At 45.7% G+C, this 20974-nt stretch overlaps 1 protein-coding gene across 1 annotated transcript in view; it reads left to right on the forward strand.

The window, feature by feature from the left end:
• Positions 1-20974, forward strand: part of SBNO1 (strawberry notch homolog 1) — a gene marked incomplete in the record, with an annotated part of 3303179 nt that overhangs the window by 151134 nt on the left and 3131071 nt on the right.

The following is a 20974-nucleotide window of genomic DNA, read 5'->3' on the forward strand; positions in this document are numbered from 1 at the left end:
GCTACTATTGCCAGATGGATCAGAGATTGCATAACTCAAGCTTATTCCTCTTCAAATAAACAACTTACAACATCTGTCAAAGCTCACTCTACTAGAGCTATGGCTACCTCTATTACATTCCATTCCAAGCTCGCTATTTCTGAGATTTGTGCTGCGGCTACTTGGTCCAACCCGCACACTTTCATTTCCCACTATAAATTGGATGTGGCATCTGAAGGACGAGCATCATTTGGTTCCACGGTACTCAGGAGTGTTTTCCAGTGAGCCACCCAGGATTTAGGTGCTAGGGACGCTGTCCCATCAGTCAGAATGTAGGCGAGATAGGATCACATAACATTTTTTAGTTATGTACTCACCATAACTTCAGAAGTTTGGGATCCATCTCGCCTACATTCCTAATACCCACCCTCCTTCCCCATGCCTTGGAGATCAGAAGAGATTGAACGGTTTGAGTTCTACTGTTTTTTATCTTGTATCATCTGTCAATGTTATATAAGCAGTGCATGCGTGTGTGCATGTATGCGGACAAACTAGATCTGGGGGACTGGTAGTGGTGCATCCTGGGATATAGTAAGCTCAGCCAATAAGAGACTTCGTTCTTTGGCATAAGCGTGCCGAGTCTGAGCCGAGGATCGGCTCCGAACCCATCAGTCAGAATGTAGGCGAGATGGATCCCAAACATCTGAAGTTATGGTGAGTACATAACTAAAAGTTCTCTGCACTTCCCTTTGGTTTATCTACTGGGTCCAGAGTATTCACAAAGTGCCTGGCTCCAGCCATTGCATATTGCAGGCAGAGAAATATCCAAATTTTCCCATACTTGGACAATAGCCTGATTCAGGCGGACAGTCATGACTTGCTTCTTCAGCACCTGGCATTTGTAAAAAGCCTTCTCAGTTCGTTGGGGTACACCATCAATGAAAAGAAATCCACAACTGGTGCCAGCACCATGCAAAACCTACCCCACATGGTGATCGGACCACATTCCACTAGGGCTACTTCCACCTCTACAGCATTTCTCAGGGGAGTCCCTACCGGGGACAATCTGGAAGCTGCATCCTGGAGTTCTGTACACACCTTCACCAAGCATTACCACTTAAATTTTTTCTAAATCCAGAGCTGGATTTGCTACAGTAGTCTTACAAAGTCAGCTAGCCAGCCCTAACACTTCTTCTGCCTCCATCCATCCTCAGCTTAGGGAATCAACCCAAGTGTGATGACTGCAACAGTGAAACATGAAGTACAGAGTACAGTTGTGTACACTTAACATTAAATGTAGATGTTCGTGTATTCACTGTTGCAGTCCTCCCTCCAGCCCCCTGGTTTTCTCTGTCCTTTCTACATCTCCTCTCTATGGCCATTTTTACTGACAGTGGTATTTACTTTTTACTGGTGGTATTCACCACCATATACTAGCTTCCTATTTGGGGGCTCCTGACATTTGGGGCAAGAAAAACTGATATAATGGCATCTGCTGCCTGTTTATACCCCCTGACGTCATGGAAAAAGCGACCGCATCCGACGCAGAAATCCCAAGACTCTGGTATTAGGGCTGACTGAGGGCTACTGCAGGCAAATAACGCAAGAGTGAATACACTCATCTACATTTATGGTAAGTGTACACAACTGTACTTTTTCGTACCCGTGGTAAGTGTAAGTATGGTCTGGGAGATGAAGCATTTACAGGCTGCCTATGTCCATTAGAGGCTCGTGTGAAACTAGGGGTGAATTTTGGGTTTCTCAACTAATTGTCAAAGTGTCACTTAAGTTGAGTTGGGGGGAACTCTGCTTCACATGGATGAGAAGCCTGTTTGAGAGAAGGGGTAATCTCTGGGCATACATACCTGTCTCTCCAGCAACACAGGTATGATGTCCTTCAAGGATGCATCTGCAGTCATAACAAACTGGTTGTCCTGTCGTCAGGCAGCCCTTCGGTCGGCCGGATTCCAAAGTCTGGGTCCGGCTTCGGCTGATGTCGCACTTCACCCGACGTCATCTCTGCTGGTCTTCGGGTATAAAGGCATCAGCCGACGCCATTTTCCTCAGTCTTTCTTGCCGCTGGCGCTCAAGCAGAAGCTGTTCGCAAGTGCCGGTCGGTCAGATCCAGAGATTACTACTACCGAATACTACTCAAGACTTCTAAAAGCTAAGTACCCGTTGGGGACTCTTTCTTGCCTCAGCCGATGTCAGAAAAAGTCAATAACTGTTTAACTTGTGGGAAACAAATACCTCATAAAGATTTCCACTCTTACTGCCTGCCTTGCTTAGGCCCAGACCACGACGTAGCAGCCTGTTCGCCTGTGCTTCTTCAACCGACTAACGCTTAGGCGTCTGTCGGAGTTTGCTGAACAGTTTTTCGCTCAGATTTTGCGTACATTATGCCGCCGGATCCTCCGACTACCCAAATTGTTAAAAACGCAAAGAAAAGACAGACACTCGCGGTCCGCGTTTTGGCGAAACCACGGTTAAGCAAGCGAGTGTCTCTGTTTCGCCGAAACAGAGAAAACCGGTCAATCTTCAGCCGAATCCATGACTACTACTGAGGCTCCTGCTACCTTAGTTGAATCGGCCTCAGAAGTTTTGCCTACTACTGTGATTCCTAGTGATTTATCAGACACCATTCCTTTGGATGTCTCTACCCCAGCACGTGGTGCTGCTAGGCCTCCTGCAGCCATGTCTATTAAGGCCTTTGCCAGGGCTAAAGCAGCCAAAACTGTTAGATCAGTGCCTGTTAAGCCCCCCTCACACAGGCCCACTTCTAGTTCACAAATGCTTACTCTGGCAGAGGATTTAATATCCTTAATTAGGGGATCCCAATCTCACCCAGACAGGGCCTCTCTGCCCCCAGAAAAGAGACCTAGAGCAGAGCCCCCCGAGCCAGTGTCCTCTGATTCTTCGGATGACTCCGACATTACAGACCAGCCAGAGGCTCCTTTTTCTACTTATGAAGATTCCGATGCTGAAGAATCCATTCCATCTGCCTCTCCACCAGAGGAATTTTCCTTTGGGGAAACCTTACATGCCATGAGAGAACAATTCCAATGGCAGGGACAAGATTTCTCAGATTCAAGAAAAAGGCTTAGGACATTTCTGCACTTACCACAACATAGGCCCTTAGCTATACCTCCAGTACTGCCTGTTGTGGATGATGCATTTAATGATGTTTGCACTGCTCCTGATACTTTACCTCCAGCCCCTGCCAAACAAGATAGATTTTACAGGGTGCCAGACACTCATCACCTATACAAGGCCCCACTTGCAGATCCTGAGACTATATCCCAGGGGCCTAAGGCAGTAGCCTCGACCTCAGCAAAAAACCCTATTCCTTCTGAAAGGGAATCCAGGTCCTTAGAGGGATGGGGGAAAAAGTTTACACCTCTGCTACTCTCTCAGCTAGAGCTTTAAACTGTCAGTTTCATATGATCCAATACCAAGAGTTTATGCTTGATCAGTTAACTAAGAAGCTGTCCACTGATGACTCCTTAGATAAGAAATATGTTTTAGAAATGGTGAATAACATTCAGCAGGTTAGTAACCATTCTTTAAAATGTGGCTATGATGCACTGGAGGCTTCATTTAGATCAGCCATGACTGGCACAGTGATAAGAAGGCATGCATGGTTGAAAGAACAGGTCTTGCCGGATCATGTTAAAGCAAAGCTGTTAGATGCTCCTATGGATAAGGCCAGTCTATTTGGTACACCTGCTCAGCAAGTAATGAAGAAAATGGAAGAGAAGGCAAAATCTGTACAAACAGTTAAGGATTTCTTACAGGTTCAGCCCCCAAGGTTTAGCAGGAACTGGCCTGCCAAAAATTGGTCCTTTCCAGACTCCTCAAATTCTCAGAGGCAGAAATAGACGCTCTAGAGGCAGAAATCAATCCAGAGGAGGTGCCTACAGAGGACGACACTGGCAAGGCAATAACCGAGGCACAGACACAACCACTGCCACTGCAACAGGACAATCACAGTGACTTGGCTCTGACACCGCCTACCAGGGAGCAAATAACAGCACCTTTAGGCGGAAAGTTAGCCTTATTTTCGAAAAATTGGCACTATATCACAAAAGACAAGTGGATTTTGCAAACCATAGACCAAGGTTACAGGTTCCACTTCCACACCTTACCAGTAAAAAGAGGAATGCCAAACCTACCTCCAAATCAAAAAACAGAAGCTCTAAAGCAGATAGCGCAATTAACAAAGATAAGAGCTGTGGAAAGAGTACCAATAACAGAACAGGGCAAAGGTTTCTACTCATGACTCTTCCTAGTACCAAGAAAAGAGAAAAGTTGGAGACCTATTCTCGACCTGTCCGTCTCAAACACATACATCATTGTCCCAAAATTCAAAATGCTGACCCTACAGCAACTTCTTCCCATGCTGGGCAAGGAGTGTTGGCTGGTAACTCTAGATCTCAAGGAGGCATACCTGCACGTCCCCATACGACCAAATTGCAGAAGATACCTCAGATTTCTTGCAGGATCAGAGCATTATCAATTCTCAGCATTGCCCTTTGGCTTATCTACTGCACCCAGAGTATTCACAAAATGCCTGGCATCAGTAATCGCTCACTGCAGGCTACAGGGAATCCAAATTTATCCATACCTGGACGACTGCCTGTTACAAGCGGACAACAAAAGCAAGCTGACAACAGATTTACAAAGAGTCATTTGCTTACTACAAGCCCTGGGATACACAGTCAGTTTACAAAAGTCAAGACTGATACCATCCCAAACAAGAACATTCTTGGGTGCGGAATTGGACACAGCAAAACAAATGGCATTCCTAACTGCAGAAAAACAAAAACAACTCCCTCTTTACTTCTTGGCATTAACAAAGCAGAACAAACTAACAGCAAGAAAAGTACTGCAGGCCTTGGGCTTCATGGCATCATGCATAATCTTGGTCCCACATGCCAGACTGCATATGAGAAAGCTACAGTGGTACCTAAAGAATTTATGGTCTCAACGCAGGCACAGCTTAGAAACCGAAATCCTGCTAATCCCATGCCTGAAACAGGAGTTCCTATGGTGGGCTAAAGCATGCCAGTCAAACCCAGGCTTGCCCTTCCACAACTTTCAAGCAAGCCAAACCATCACAACGGACGCCTCAGACCTAGGCTGGGGGGCGCACATGTTGGATAAAATGCATACAAGGATTGTGGACTCCAGACCAGCTGCACCTGCACATAAACCAAAAAGAAATGCTGGCAGTAAAACTAGCAATCCAGAAATTCAGACCATTCCTCAAAGAAGGCCATTTAATGATAAGGACAGACAACACCACAGTCATGTGGTACAGCAACAAACAGGGAGGCACTCATTCATACCCCCTATGCAGAATGACTCTGGACCTTTGGAATATGGCTCTGAGCTACAACATCCAGTTACAGGCAATATTTGTGCCAGGAAAAGAAAACACCCTAGCAGACATGTTAAGCAGAACCACCTCGGATGCTCACGAATGGATGCTACACCCGGACATCTTCAAGGCCATCACAAAGAAATGTGGAATGCCACAAATAGACCTATTCGCATCCCCACTCAATCACCAGCTCAAAAAATTCTGCACAAGGACATACCACCCACTTGCATGGAAGGTGGACTCTATCCTTCAGTTGGAAAGGCCTGACAGCATATGCATTTCCACCTCTTCCTTTGATGCACAAGGTACTACTGAAAATCAAAGAGGAACGCCCAAGGATAATCCTGATAGCTCCGAATTGGCCAAGACAACACTGGTATCCACTGCTGAGGAGCATGTCTCAGGGGAGAATGTGGTCAATACCCCTGATGCCTTTGATGTTAACTCAGAACAACTACAACATCATGCACCCAAACCTAAAAACCTTGCAACTGACTGCCTGGAACACCACATAGCAGCAACTAACCCAGACCTATCCCAAAGGGTTAAAGACATTATCCTTGAAGCCCGCAGACCTTCAACAAGAAGGAACTATGCAGGAAAATGGAAAAGATTTGTCATTTGGAGTACTGAAAGAGGAAAAGATGTGTCTAACATAGATATTGCTAACATCCTGGAGTACTTGGCAGAGCTTCTACATACAGGCCTGTCCTATTCCTCCATCAAGATACATGCATCAGCTATTTCAGCAGAATACAGCTTGATCCACCTGTCTTTTCGCATCCTCTACTCAGGCAGTTCCTCAGAGGGATCAAGAATGTAAAACCTCCTAGGAAACAACCATTACCAGCATGGGACTTGAACTTTGTGCTAGAAAAATTGACACTCCCTCCATTTGAACCAGCAGCAACAGCAGATCTTCAACACCTATCATGGAAAACTGCTTTCCTACTGGCAATTACTTCAGCAAGGAGGGTTTCGAACTACAGGCCTTAATGGCAGTACAACCCTTCCTAATCTTCCATCAAGATAGGGTGTCCATGAGAACTAATCCTACATTTATGCCTAAGGTGGTATCCAGAGTGTCTTTAAACCAGGCAATCCACCTACCTACCTTCTTTCCCAATCCACAGAACAGGGGAAAGACTGCTGCATACCTTGGATGTACATAGACAGTTACGCTACTACCTGGACAGAACCAAAGGTGACAGAAAAACTGACCAGCTTTTAGTAGCCTATGCAACAGGAAGGGAAGGAAAAGCAATTTCCAAACAGACAATCTCCAAATGGATAGGAAATTGCATAAGATTCTGTTACTCCTACCACGGAAAACCAATTCCACAGAACATAAGACCTCATTCTACAAGGGCTACAGCCACTACCACAGCTTTCTTACGAGGAGTGGCAACCAAGGACATTATTGAGGCGGCTACTTGGACCTCCGTGCATACATTTGCCAAGCATTATAATTTACCTCTATACTCTAGATCCCGAGCAGGGTTTGCCACTGCTGTACTGCAAGGGATCCTAACTACACCATAATTCTTCTTCCTCCTCCCCTAGTTTGGCTATGGTATTCTACCCATTTGTTATGACTGCAGATGCATCCTTGAAGGACATAGTACAGTTTTGTACCTACCATAAATGTAGATGTCCGAACAGGATAGCATCTGCAGTCAGGATTACCCACCCTCCTTCCCCTCTGTGGTACTCCTAGGGTATTTACCCTCCTAATAGCTAGCTAGGGGGGAGTCTCTTATGGTGTATTTGTTTGTATATATGTACATACATTGTTATTTTTTGTGTTTGCCTTCTATTTTTTTGGAAACATTGGCATTTATCCAAAATTTAGCTTACCAAGAGGGCAACTGGCATCTGGGGCAAGAAACACCGAGGAAAATGGCGTCGGCTGATGCCTTTATACCCGAAGACCAGCAGAGATGACGTCGGGTGAAGTGCGACATCAGCCGAAGCCGGACCCAGACTTTGGAATCCGGCCGACCGAAGGGCTGCCTGACGACAGGACAACCCGTTTGTTATGACTGCAGATGCTATCCTGTTCGGACATCTACATTTATGGTAGGTACAAAACTGTACTTTTTAAGTTTTTAGAATGATTGAGTAATTCTTGTCTGTTTTTGTAGATATGCATGAAGTCCATCAGAGCAGGGTTTGACAATGCCTTGTATGCCAGTCATAAATCTCCCCTCGGGAGCCTGTAGGAGTCAATACAGGGATAGGGCCTTGAGGCATTCTGTATACGACATGTTACTTCTCTCCTGTATTCTTTTAGTGAGGAACCTCTGTGGATGGTCCAGTTGAATGTTCCTTGAGTAGGTACAAACCAAAGGGACTTTGTACTCAATCGGTCTGAATACAGTGGAACAATGTGTTCCTTGGATGTAGATTCCATACCTTTTGTTTACAAGTTGCATAGCATAGAATGTTTTACTTGCAACTGTAGACACATGATGGTGAAAGGCTAGATTATGGTCTTGGTGTGTCCCAAAGATGTTCATTGTGTTTCACTGCTGCAGTCACTACACTTGGGTTATCCTGCCGTCAGGCAGTCCCGCAGTCGGCCATAGTTCCAAAGTCTTGGTCTGGCGTCGGTTGCTGTCACATCCTCCCTGACTTCAATGCGTCAGGGGTATATAAAAAGTAGCAAACGCCATTTTCTTCAGTCTTTTTTGCTGTGTGGTGCCCGAAGCAAAAGCAGTTCGCAAGTGCTGGTCGGCCGACTCCTGAGTTTTCAAATTCAGTTTCAGAACCCAAGTCTTCACTAAAGCTAAGTACCCCATTGGGGAAACTTTTTCTTGCATCAGACCGATGTCAGTAAAAGTTAATTGTATTTCTTGTGGGAAGTAAATACCTCAAGGATTTCATTCTTATTGTATTCCATGCCTAGGCCCAGATCACGACGTCACTAGTCTATTTTGTGCTAGATTTAACAAACGTACTATTAAATGTCTGTTTGATTTTGCTCGTCATTACTTTGGCCGAAGGTTTAATTATACAATGCCGTCGGAATATCCGACTGGAATGCGCAAAAAACGCAAAGATAAGGACAGGCATCCAAGGTCCAAAACTGACTAAGCCTCTTTTAGTCCAGTTGCCGGTTCGCCGGTTTTCAGTGAGGCACTTTTGCAGCCCCTGACACCCGCTACCTCAGAACCACAGGCCGCGACCGACTCCCACGTGGAGGTGCCTAGGCCTCTGGATACTCAAGGTGTTGGGCCAATTGAGATTAACCCTTCAGATGGGTCCAGAGCCGCTGAGCAGGCATCAGCTTCTCAGGGTGTTTTCAGGCCTACACAACGTACAATTGCAACTACAGCCAAGACTAAACCTACATTAAAGACAAAGAAGCAAGTACAGCATTCACCTGGACAGGCCTCCATGCCTAAAAAAAAGATGCTCAAAATGGCCGAAGACTTGACTCTGATCAGGGGTTCCCAACCCCCTCCTGATAAAAGGCCTAGGCAGGATACAGATTATGATTCCTCTGACCAGGTTTCTATATATTCTGATTCTTCTTCAGACCAGGGATATTCTTTACCCCTCTGAGGATTCTGATGCTGAAGAATCAATTCCTTCAGCCTCTCCTGCTGAGGATTACTCTTTTGGGGAAACTTTACATACCATGAGAAAGCATTTTCATTGGGAAGTCCAGGATTACTCAGAATCCAAGAAAAGGCTCAGACTTACTTTTATTGCCTCAGCACAGGCCCCTTGCTATTCCGCCAGTTTTGGACATTGTGGATGATGTGTTCTCTGAATCTAGTTTTAAATCCTGATTCTTTACCCCCAGCTCCAATCAAGCCAGATGGGTACTACAGAGTCCCTGACTCTCACAAATTTCTTTATAAAAACCCTGTTGCTGACCCAGAAACTATTTCCCAGTGTCCCAAAGGGGGGGTAAAGGCTTCCACGGCTAAAAATCCAGTTCCCTCTGATAGGGACTGTAGAGCATTAGACAGATGGGGAAAGAAAGTTTACACCACTGCAACTTTAGCAGTGAGGGCTCTAAATTGCCAGTTTCACGTGCTTAAATAGCAACAATATTTACTGTCTCAATTAAAACAGAAAATGAGTACAAATGTAGAACAACCTGACTATAAGGAAATGCAGGATTTATTGCATGCAGCTGAACAAGTGGAAAAGCATACTTTGCAGTGTGGTTTTGATTCATTAGAAGCGTTTTGTATAGCAGTAGTTATAGGATCTCTGATTCGAAGGCATGCTTGGTTGAAAGAACAAAGTTTACCAGATCATGTTAAGGCAAAATTATTGGATGCTCCTTTGCAGCAAGATAATTTATTTTGTATTGAGGCAGAAGAGGTATTAAAGAAAATGGAGGATAAGGCAAAATCTATGCAAACAGTGAAGGATTTCTTACAGGTACAGCCACCACGATTTAGCAGAAATTGGCCTACAAAGAATTGGTCCTTTCCAGTGTCGGACAGGCCACAGAGGCATAGACAGACGCCCAAGAGGCAGATCTCAGCCACAAGGCTCTTGCAGACCACGACAGTGGGGTGCTTCAACCCCAAACGGAGGTGAGAACAAGTCACAACCTTACAGGAAACTGTCCCAATGACTTCCCCCTTCAAATGCTAATCTCTTCCCTTTTGGCAGCTCCCTTAGGGGGGAAACTAGCACTTTTTTCTCAAAACTGGCAAGCAATCACCCAAGACAAAGGGGTGCTGAATATTGTGTGTCACAGTTACAGGTTCCACTTTCACACTTTTCCAAGGCTAAAAGTAATGCCAGACCTGCCACAAAATCAATGGGCAGAGGCACAAAAACAAATTACAGCCCTCATGGACATGAGAGCTAGTCAAAAAGTACCACAGCAGGAAAAAGGATAAGGATTTTACTCAATAATCTTCCTGGTACCCAGAAAGGACAAAGCCTGGAGACACATTCTGGACCTTTCTACTCTAAATACTTACCTGGATGTTCCGAAATTCAAAATGCTGACACTACAGCAGCTCCTTCCCATGTTGGGCAAGAAAGCTTGGCTTGTTACTTTGGACCTCAAAGAGGCATACCTGCATGTCCCAATCAGACAAAATTGCAGACGATACCTCAGATTCATAGCTGGTTCAATGCACTACCAATTCTCTGCACTGCCCCTTGGCTTATCTACTCTGCACAGGGTCTTTGCCAAGTGCTTGGCACCAGTAATTGCATTTTGCAGACAAAAAGGAATTCAAATGTATCCATATCTGGACGACTGCCTGATTCAAGCAGAGAGCAAGGACGTTCTTCTACAGCATTTGGCATTCGTAAAAAGATTAAATTGCCTAGGGTACACAGTAAACTAAAAGAAATCAAAACTAGTGCCCTCACAAGAGATAATATTCCTGGGTGCCAGCTTAAATACAATGGCCCAGATGGCTTATCTCATGCCGGACAAGGACAACTGACTCAATATTTTCAATTGATGGCAACAAAGTCCCAACTCCCTGCAAGAAAAATTCTGCAGGCCTTGGGATTCATGGCATCCTGCATACTAGTAATTCCATATGCAAGACTGCATATGAGGAAATTACAGTGGTACTTTAAAGTGTTTGGTCTCAGCACTCTCACAGCTTGGAAACAGTAATACCACTAATTCCCTGCCTACAACAGGAGTTTCGATGGTGGGCACAGGCATGTCACCTCAAGGGTCAGCCTTTCACTCTTCCCACAGCCAGGCAGACTTTAACAGAAGATGCTTCGGATTATGCCTGGGGAGCACACATGGCAGGAAAATGTATTCAGGGCAAATGTACCACAGACCAAATGCATCTTCACATAAATCAAAAAGATGTTGACTGTACAAAATGCCCTTACAGCTTTCAAGGATTTTCTGCATCCAGGACAATTACTATTAAAGATGGACAAACACCACAGTAATGTGGTACATAAACAAGGGGGCACTCATTCTTACCCCCTATGCAGACAAGCCATGACCTTGTGGAACACAGCTCTAACCTATCGAGTTCATCTACAAGCACAATTCTTGCCAGGAAAGAAAAACACTCTGGCAGATGACTTGAGCAGAAACATCATGGATCCTCACGAGTGGAAATTAAATCCACAAGTCTTCAGCATGATAATGCAGAGATGGGGGTGCCCGGGCATAGATCTTTTTGCCTCACCACTGAATTACCAACCACAAAAATTCTGCACAAGGACTTGTCACACAAGCATGGAAAGTGGATGCTCTTTCGTTCATCCGGAAAAGCCTAAATGTTTATGCCTTCCCACCTCTGCCTCTCCTTTCAAAGGTACTCCTGCCCGACAAGAAAAAACACAGAAGATTCTGATTGCTCCAGACTGGCCACGCCAGCATTGGTACCCAATCTTAAAGAACTTGGCTCAAGGCCCACCTTGGATTTTGCCTCAAATTCCACACCTTCTGACTCTGCAAAAGAATCCGATACTGCACAGTCAGCTCAAAACCTTAAACCTGGCTGCATGGCAGATTCATTAGCCAAACAGACAACTTCTCTCTCTAAAGCTGTTATGGATGTCATTTTGGAGGCCAGGAGGCCTAGCACCAGGAAATCTTATTCAGAAAAGTGGAAGAGATTCTGTGCCTGGAACCAGGCTCAAAACCTTGATCCTCTTGTCCCTAACATTCCTCCAATACTGCAATACTTAACGGAGATGCTGGACAAAAGACTATCCCTTCTCATCCATTAAGATTCATGCTTCTGCCATCTCTGCTCATTACAACACAGATCCTCCTATTTTCTCTCACCCATTACTAAAGCAGTACCTCAGAGGGGCTAAAAACATAAGACCGCCCCGGAGAGCACCAACACCAACTTGAGACCTCAATTTTGTTCTGAAAAAGATCACTTTGCCTCCTTTTGAACCAGCCAATTCAGCAGAGTTAAAATATGCATCATGGAAAACTGCTCTGCTTCTGGCAATAACCTCAGCACGAAGAGTCTCAGAACTGCAGGCACTTTCATCGTTTTCCACCAAGACAGGGTTTCTTTAAGAACAAGCCCTTCCTTTATGCCTAAGGTGGTATCCAGTGTGGCACTTAACCAACATTTTCTCCAAATCCCCAGAATAAAGGGGAAGAGACTTTTACATTTCTTGGACATACACAGGCAATTGTGCTTCTACTTCAGTTTTTCTGACTGCTTTTGTTTTGTCCAGTTGTTTGTATCGTATGCTGCAGGATCACAGGGAAAGGCTATTTCAAAGCAGACAATTTCAAAGTGGATAGGACACTGTATCCGGTTTTGCTACACACAGCATGGGAAACCTGTACCATCAAACATTAGGCCACATTCCACCAGGGCAACTGCTACTTCTACTAACTACCTTGGAGTACCTACCAAAGACATTTTGGAAGCTGCAACTTGGAGTTCAGTGCACACCTTTACCAAGCATTACCACGTGCCTCTTTATTCTAGATCTAGAGCTGGCTTTGCCACTGCAGGGCCTTATAGCCACACCAAATCTGCTATAGAACCAGCCACCCTGACTCAGCTTTGGGATTCAACCCAAGTGTAATGACTGCAGCAGTGAAACACTATGAACTTAGTACAGATGTCCTTCAAGAATGCAACTGCAGTCATAACATGTGGGTCGTCCTGCCTCAGGCAGCCCTCGGTCGGCCGGATTCCAAAGTCAGGGTCCGACGTCAGCTGACGCCATTTTCTTCAGTCTTTCTTGCCGCGGTGCCCGAAGCAGAAGCAGTTCGCAAGTGCCAGTCGGTCAGCTCCTGTATTCTACGATACCGAAGTCATCGAAAAAGCTAAGTACCCCGTTGGGGACCTTTTCTTGCCTCAGCCGATGTCAGAAATTACTGAAAAAGTTAACAATTGTCTTTTTTGTGATAAACAAATACCTCATAAGGATTTCCACTGTTACTGCCTCCCTTGCTTGGGCCCAGACCACGATGTCTCGGCCTGTGTAGCCTGTGCTCGCTTCAACAAGCGCACTCTCAGGCGCCGGGCGGAGTTCGCTGAAGATTTTTTCTGCGATAAATTTGCCTACACCATGCCGTCGGATCTTCCGACATCGCAAACACCCAAAAAGCGAAAAGACCAGGACCGACATCCTCGGCCCGCGTCTACCACCGACTCCACGCCAAAACCTAGCGCGAGTGCTCCGGTTCCCTCAGACGGTCTCTCCACCGCTCCGAACCGAAGACACCGCATTACCGACTACTCCGATTGCAGACATTGCTCCGACGCCAGTTATAGACTTTCCTCCGGATACCGAAACCGAGGAAATGCCTGAGACCATTGCTGTAGACAAGGTCACTCCTGCACGTGGAGCTGCCAGGCCTCCTATGGCCATGTCTATTAAGGCCTACACTAGGGCTAAGGCAGCCAGCAAAACAAAGCATATTACTTCTAAATCCTTACCTCAGCCGACTCCCGGAGACACAAATTATGTCCATGGCGGTTGATTTAATTTCCATGATTAGAGGTTCACAGGCCCATCCTGAGAGAGCATCCCAGCCTCCTCCTGATAAAAGGCCCCGGGTTGAACCCTCTGACCCTACTCCTTCAGATGAAGACTCTGAGGGCTCTGTCCACTCTGATAGCCAGGAAGAGCTCTTCCAGACTTATGAGGATTCGGATGCAGAAGATTCCATCCCTTCGGCCTCCCCTCCTGAGGATATTTCTTTTGGGGAAGTTCTGCACACCATGAGGGAACATTTCAAGTGGCAGGGTCAGGAATATTCTGATTCTAGGAAACGCCTTAGGACCTTCCTTAAGAAGCCTCAGCACAGGCCCTTAGCTATTCCTCCTGTACTTGATGTTCTGGATGATTTGTATTCTGACTCTAGTGCTACCCCTGATTCTCTTCCTCCTGCTCCAGCCAAGCCAGACAGGTATTACAGGGTCCCAGAAACTCATTCCCATTTATTCAGGGCCCATTCTGTTGATTTGGAAACTATTTCACAGGGGCCTAAAGGAGTTTCAGCCTCCACCTCTAAAAATCCTTTTCCCTCCAACATAAAAATCCTTTTCCCTCCAACAGAGAAGCAAGGTCATTAGAGAGATGGGGCAAAAAGGTTTACATATCCACTACCTTATCTATGAGAGCTTTAAATTGCCTTTTTCATATGTTACAATATCAGGATTATCTCTTAGAAGATTTACAAAAAACATTAGCTTCTCCTGATCCTTTAGACAGGAAGACTTTGCAGGAAGCCGTACATAACACTCAGCAAGTAAGCAATCACTTCCTGCAGTGTGGATATGATGCACTGGAAGCTTCATGTAGGGCAGCTATGACGGGGGCAGCGATTCGTAGACATGCTTGGTTAAAAGATCAACCTCTACCAGATCATGTAAAAGCAAAACTTCTGGATGCACCTTTGGAAAAGAACAAGCTTTTTGGTGCAAATGCTAAGGATGTGTTAAAGACCATCGAAGAAAAAGCAAAATCAGTTCAGACTGTGAAAGATTTTCTCCAGGTTCAACCCCCCAGATTCAGTAGGAATTGGCCTTCAAAAAACTGGTCCTTTCCTAATACAGAAAAGTTTCAAAGGGGTAAGAACAGACGTGGCCGAGGAAGAGGCCAATACAGAGGCCCTTACAGGGGACGACAATGGCAGCCAGGAAACCAAAGAAGTGGCGCAGGGGTTTCACCTGCCCAACAACCACAAACTCAATGACTTTCCTCTACTACCGCCTACCAGGGAACAACTAGAAGCTCCCTTGGGTGGGAAATTATCTCTGTTTGCAGAAAACTGGCACAGACTGACAAAGGACAAATGGATTTTGGACATTATAGACCGAGGGTACAGGTTTCATTTTCATACCTTACCAAGAAAACAAGGCATGCCAAACCTACCACAAAATCAAAGGGCAGAGGCTATCAAACAAATCACTCTGCTGACTCGAATGAAAGCAATAGAAACAGTTCCACAACAAGAACAGGGGTTTTACTCAAGACTGTTCCTTGTTCCAAGAAAAGAATCTCAATGGAGACCAATACTGGACTTGTCCGCATTAAACACCTTTCTCATAGTACCAAAGTTCAAAATGCTGACTCTGCAGCAACTCCTTCCCATGCTGGGCAAGGAGTCGTGGCTGATTACTCTGGACCTCAAGGAGGCATACTTGCATGTCCCTATCGGACACAGCTGCAGAAGATACCTCCGATTTCTTGCAGGGCCAGAGCATTATCAATTCTCAGCATTGCCATTTGGCTTGTCTACTGCGCCCAGAGTATTTACAAAATGCCTGGCTTCAGTAATTGCTCATTGCAGGCTCCAGGGTATACAAATTTACCCGTACCTGGACGACTGCCTCATACAAGCGGACGACAAATTGATGTTGACAAGAAACCTGGATTATGTCATACGATTACTTCACGCTCTGGGATACACAGTAAACTTCCAAAAGTCAAGACTGCAACCATCCCAGCAAATAATCTTCTTAGGAGCCAAACTAGACACAGCCTCTCAGATGGCTTACCTGACAGAAGACAAGCAAGAGAAGGTAACTCATTACTTCAAAGGTTTAGCAAAACTCACCCAGATGAATGCAAGGAGATTCCTACAGGCCCTGGGTTACATGGCATCCTGCATTCTACTGGTTCCATTAGCAAAACTACACATGAGAGCTTCAATGGTACCTAAAACGCATTTGGTCTCAACACAGCAACAACTTGGAGACAATCTTACCGCTCATTCCATGCCTTCAAAAGGAATTCCTGTGGTGGGCCTCTGTGAGCCAGGAAAACACAGGTATGTCATTCAAAAAACCACAGATAACACAGACCATGACTACAGACGCCTCAGACCTTGGATGGGGGGCGCACATGGAAGGCAGGTGTATACAAGGACAATGGTCTCCAAAGGAAACGCATCTGCATATAAACCAAAAGGAAATGCTGGCAGTAATGCATGGCATCGAGGCTTTTCAGCACCAACTCCAGCAAGGCCATTTAATGATACGGACAGACAACACCACTGTGATGTGGTACATAAACAAGCAGGGGGGCACCCACTCTTACCCCCTTTGCAGACTGACAATGCAGCTTTGGGAGAAATCACTGAGCCTAAACATCCAGTTACAGTCCCAGTTTGTTCCAGGAAAAGACAATGTGTTGGCGGACAGCCTAAGCAGGAATTTCACAGATCCACACAAGTGGAGGTTACATCCGAAGGCCTTCAGACAACTCACTTCGACATGGGGCAAGCCAGAAGTGGACCTATTTGCCTCTCACCTCAACCATCTTCTACCAAAATTTTGCACAAGGACATACCATCCAAAAGCTTGGAAAATAGATGCCCTCTCATTCAACTGGAACTCCCTAGCAATCTATGCATTCCCACCTCTGCCACTGATGACCTCAGTATTACTAAAGATCAAAGCAGAGAAGCCCAAGGGAATCATAATAGCTCGGATTGGCCAAGACAACACTGGTACCCACTATTACGGAGCATATGTCACACCAGGAGGTGGGCCCTCCCTCAGTGGCCTCTACTTTTGACTCAACACAATTTCGAAACACTGCATCCAAACCTTCAGACACTGCAGCTAACAGCTTGGGAGATCCCATAAATAACTTCAGCTCATCTCTCTAAGGAAGTTCAGCGGATACTAACAGAGGCTCGAAGACCATCCACCAGAAAGGTTTACTTAGCAAAGTGGAAAAGATACAGCAATTGGAATACCAGCAAGGGACATGATGCTTCATTACTGAACATCCCACTTACCTTGGAATATTTGGCAGATATGTTAAAGAACGGCCACTCGTATTCTTCTATAAAGATACATGCATCTGCTATTTCAGCTAGATACAACACTGATCCTCCTGTTTTCTCTCACCCCTTACTAAGACAATTCCTCAGGGGAATCAAGAACATTAAGCCACCAAGAAAGGCCACAGTGCCAGCCTGGGACCTCAATTTTGTCTTAGAAAAACTGACTCTACCTCCTTTTGAGCCAGCAGCTTCAGTTGACTTGCAATTTCTATCATGGAAGACAGCTTTCCTGTTGGCAATTACCTCAGCAAGAAGGGTTTCGGAGCTACAGGCCCTAATGGCAATACCACCCTTTATTATTTTCCACAGAGACAGGGTTTCTTTAAGGACCAACCCTACTTTTATGCCAAAGGTGGTATCTAGGGTTTCTCTAAATCAAGCCATTCATCTGCCTGCTTTCTTCCCCAATCCTGAGAATAAGGGGGAAAGACTTCTGCATACCTTGGACATTCACAGACAACTTCGATACTACCTGGACAGAACCAAGGCCAGTAGGAAGTCTGAACTTTTTGTAGCTTACGCCCCTGCAGTCCAGGGAAAAGCAATTTCAAAACAGACTATTTCTAAATGGATTGGACATTGCATCAGATTCTGTTATTCCTTTCATGGAAAGACTGTTCCAGCCAATGTCAGACCACGTTCCACCAGAGCTACAGCCACCTCTACAGCATTTTTAAGAGGGGTGCCTACCAAGGACATTCTAGAAGCTGCTACATGGAGCTCCGTGCGTACATTCTCCAAACACTACAATCTCCCTCTATACTCCAGATCCAGAGCAGGCTTTGCTTTGGCAGTCCTGCAGGGTTTGATTGCCACACCATCTCTTTCCTAGTGCATACCTCCTCCCCCAGCTAAGCTATGGTATTCTACCCACATGTTATGACTGCAGTTGCATTCTTGAAGGACATAGTACAGATGTTCTTCATCTCACATTGCTGCAGTCATAACTAGTGGGTAGTCCGCTGTCCTCGGTCGGCCCGAATACCAAAGTATTAGGCTGGCGTCGGTCATGGTCGCTTAGATCTGACGTCAGTACGCCTTGGTACTAAAGCGCATGACCGACGTCATATCCCCAGTCTTTCTTGCCGCATGGTCCGAAGCAGAAGCAGCGTTTGCAAGTGCCGTTCAGCGTCCTGAAATTTTCGTATTCTGAGTTTCAGACCGAAACCAAGTTGGGCTAAGTACCCCGTTGGGCAATATTTTTGTCTTTTCTTGCTTCAGTTTAATCCGGATGTCAGAAAAAGTGAATAATTGCATTTCTTGTGGGAAACAGATACCTCATAGGGATTATCACTCTCTTTGCATTCCTTGCTTGGGGCCTGAGCACGACTTAGTCGGGTGTCGCTTTTGTGCTAAATTTAATAAGCGCACCATTAAACGTCGGTTAGATTGTGCTAGGCTTGTCTTCGGTAAGCGGTGTAATTATAAAATGCCGTCGGATCCTCCGCCCGCTACCGCTAAGAAGCGTAAGGAGAAATCGGTGAAATCTAAACAGGATGAGTCGTCCGTTCCAGACGCTGGTTCTTTAGAAACCACGGTGGAATCTGTGGATCCAGCCGAGGTTTCAGTGGAGTCTCAGGGGGAACCTTTAATTTTACAAGATGTGGCCTCTCAGGAGTCGGGTCAGGCTGAAGGGGCCTCTCAGGTGGCTGTAATCCCTTCTCCACATAGGGTGGTTAGGCCTTCTCCCTCTGTCTCTAAGGTACCTTCCAAGGCCAGGCCTGGTTTGTCTTCCTCTGGCGTCAGTCCTACTTCTGCAGGGTCTGTACCTAAAAAACACATGCTTAAAATGGCAGAAGATTTGATTTCCTTGATTAGAGGTTCTATGCCCCCCCCCCAGATAAGAGGCCTAGGGTGGAGCCAGAGGTGGAAGGATTAGAGCACTCTTCAGATTATGAGTCTTCGGCTGAAGACATTCAGGATTTTCTCCCTTATTCTGATTCTGACGCAGAGGATTCTAGTCCTTCTGCTTCCCCTCCAGAAGATTTTTCTTTTTCAGAAACCCTGCATTCTATGAGGGAACATTTTAAATGGGAAGGTCAGGATTTCTCTGATTCCAGAAAGAGGCTTAGGGAATTCCTATTTTTGCCACAGCATAGGCCCTTGGCTATACCTCCTGTTTTGGATGTTGTGCAAGATGTTTTCTCTGAGGCTTCCCTTAACCCTGACTCTTTGCCTCCTGCCCCGGTTAAGCCAGATAGGTATTAGAGTACCAGAGGCTCATAAATATTTATATGAGCCCTAGGGCTGACCCAGAAACTATTAGCCAGGGACCTAAGGGTGTCAGGGCTTCTGTTAAGAATCCAGTTCCTATGGATAAAGACTCTAGAGCTTTGGATAGGCGGGGTAAAAAAATGTATACCTCTTCCACTCTTGCAATGAGGGCTTTGAATTGCCAGTTTCATATGCTGAAGTACCAGAACTTTCTCCTTAGTCAGTTGAAATCTAAGGTAGATGCTTTAGCAGAGGGCATAGAGTGTAAAGACTTACAGGATTTGGTTCATGCCTCTGATCAGGTGGGTAAGCATTCTTTGCAGTGTGGTTTTGATGCTTTACAGGCCTCTTCCAGGGTGGCTGCCACTGGATCAGTTATTCGTAGGCACGCCTGGCTTAAAGATCAGAACTTGTCAGAGCATGTTAAAGCTCGTATTTTGGATGCTCCCCTGCAGTCTGAAGTTTTGTTTGGTTCTCCTGTGGAGTCAGTCTTGAAGAAAATGGAAGACCAAGCTAAGTCTATGCAGACTGTTAAGGATTTTTTGCAGGTGCAGCCCCCTAAGTTTAGCAGGAATTGGCCCACTAAGGGATGGGCTTACCCTTCTTCTGATTTACAGTCTAGGGGTAGATCTAGGCGTGGTAGGGGCAGAGCTCATGCACAGGGTTCTTTTAGGCCTAGGACGTGGAGTTCCCCTGCACAGTCTACAGGTGAGGGCAGGGGCCAGTCCTTTCGTAAACAGACCCAATGACCTGCATCTTCAGCTGCCCGATCCTTCCTGTCAGGCAGCTCCTCTGGGAGGAAAGTTGGCACTTTTCAGGCAAAACTGGCTTTTAGTCACCCAGGACAAATGGGTGCTGGACATCATAAACCGAGGTTACAAGTTTTATTTCCACACATTGCCCCCTTTCAAAGGCATGCCAGACGTTCCTCCTCAGCAAGAGGTGGAGGCTCACGTACAGATTTCTTTACTTCTACAAATGGGGGCTATCCAACAGGTCCCTCCGTCAGAAGTGGGCCTAGGATTTTATTCTCGCCTGTTTCTTGTACCAAAGAAAGGAAACACTTGGAGGCCAATTCTGGATTTGTCTATTCTCAACACATACCTGGACATTCCAAAATTCAAAATGTTGACTTTACAACAACTTCTGCCTCTGCTAGGCAAAGATCATTGGATGGTAACTCTGGATCTCAAGGAGGCTTATCTTCGTATTCCTATCAGGCCCAGCTGCAGGAGATTCCTGCGTTTTCGGGCTGGGGCTTTACATTATCAGTTCTCTGCGTTGTTCTTTGGCTTATCTACTGCGCCCAGGGTGTTCACAAAAGTTCTGGCTCCAGTGATAGCTTTCTTAAGGTTAAGAGGAATACAAATTTATCCTTATTTGGACAATTGCCTGATTCTTGCTCAAGACAAAGACAAGCTACTTCACTATCTTCAGTATGTTATGGCAATGTTAAGGTGCCTAGGGTATTCTGTGAACGAAATAAAGTCCAGTCTAGTACCCTCTCAGGACATGTGCTTTCTGGGTGTGAGACTGAATACAGCCTCTCAGATGGCATTTTTGACCCCGGACAAGCAAAGAAATCTTACCCTGTACTTCCAACAATTGTCTCTCCTGTCCAGGCTGACTGCAAGGACAGTCCTTCAAGCCTT

This window comes from Protopterus annectens, chromosome 4.part0 (genome assembly GCF_019279795.1).
Source record: "Protopterus annectens isolate FY-2018-M chromosome 4.part0, PAN1.0, whole genome shotgun sequence".
Lineage (NCBI taxonomy): Eukaryota > Metazoa > Chordata > Ceratodontiformes > Protopteridae > Protopterus > Protopterus annectens.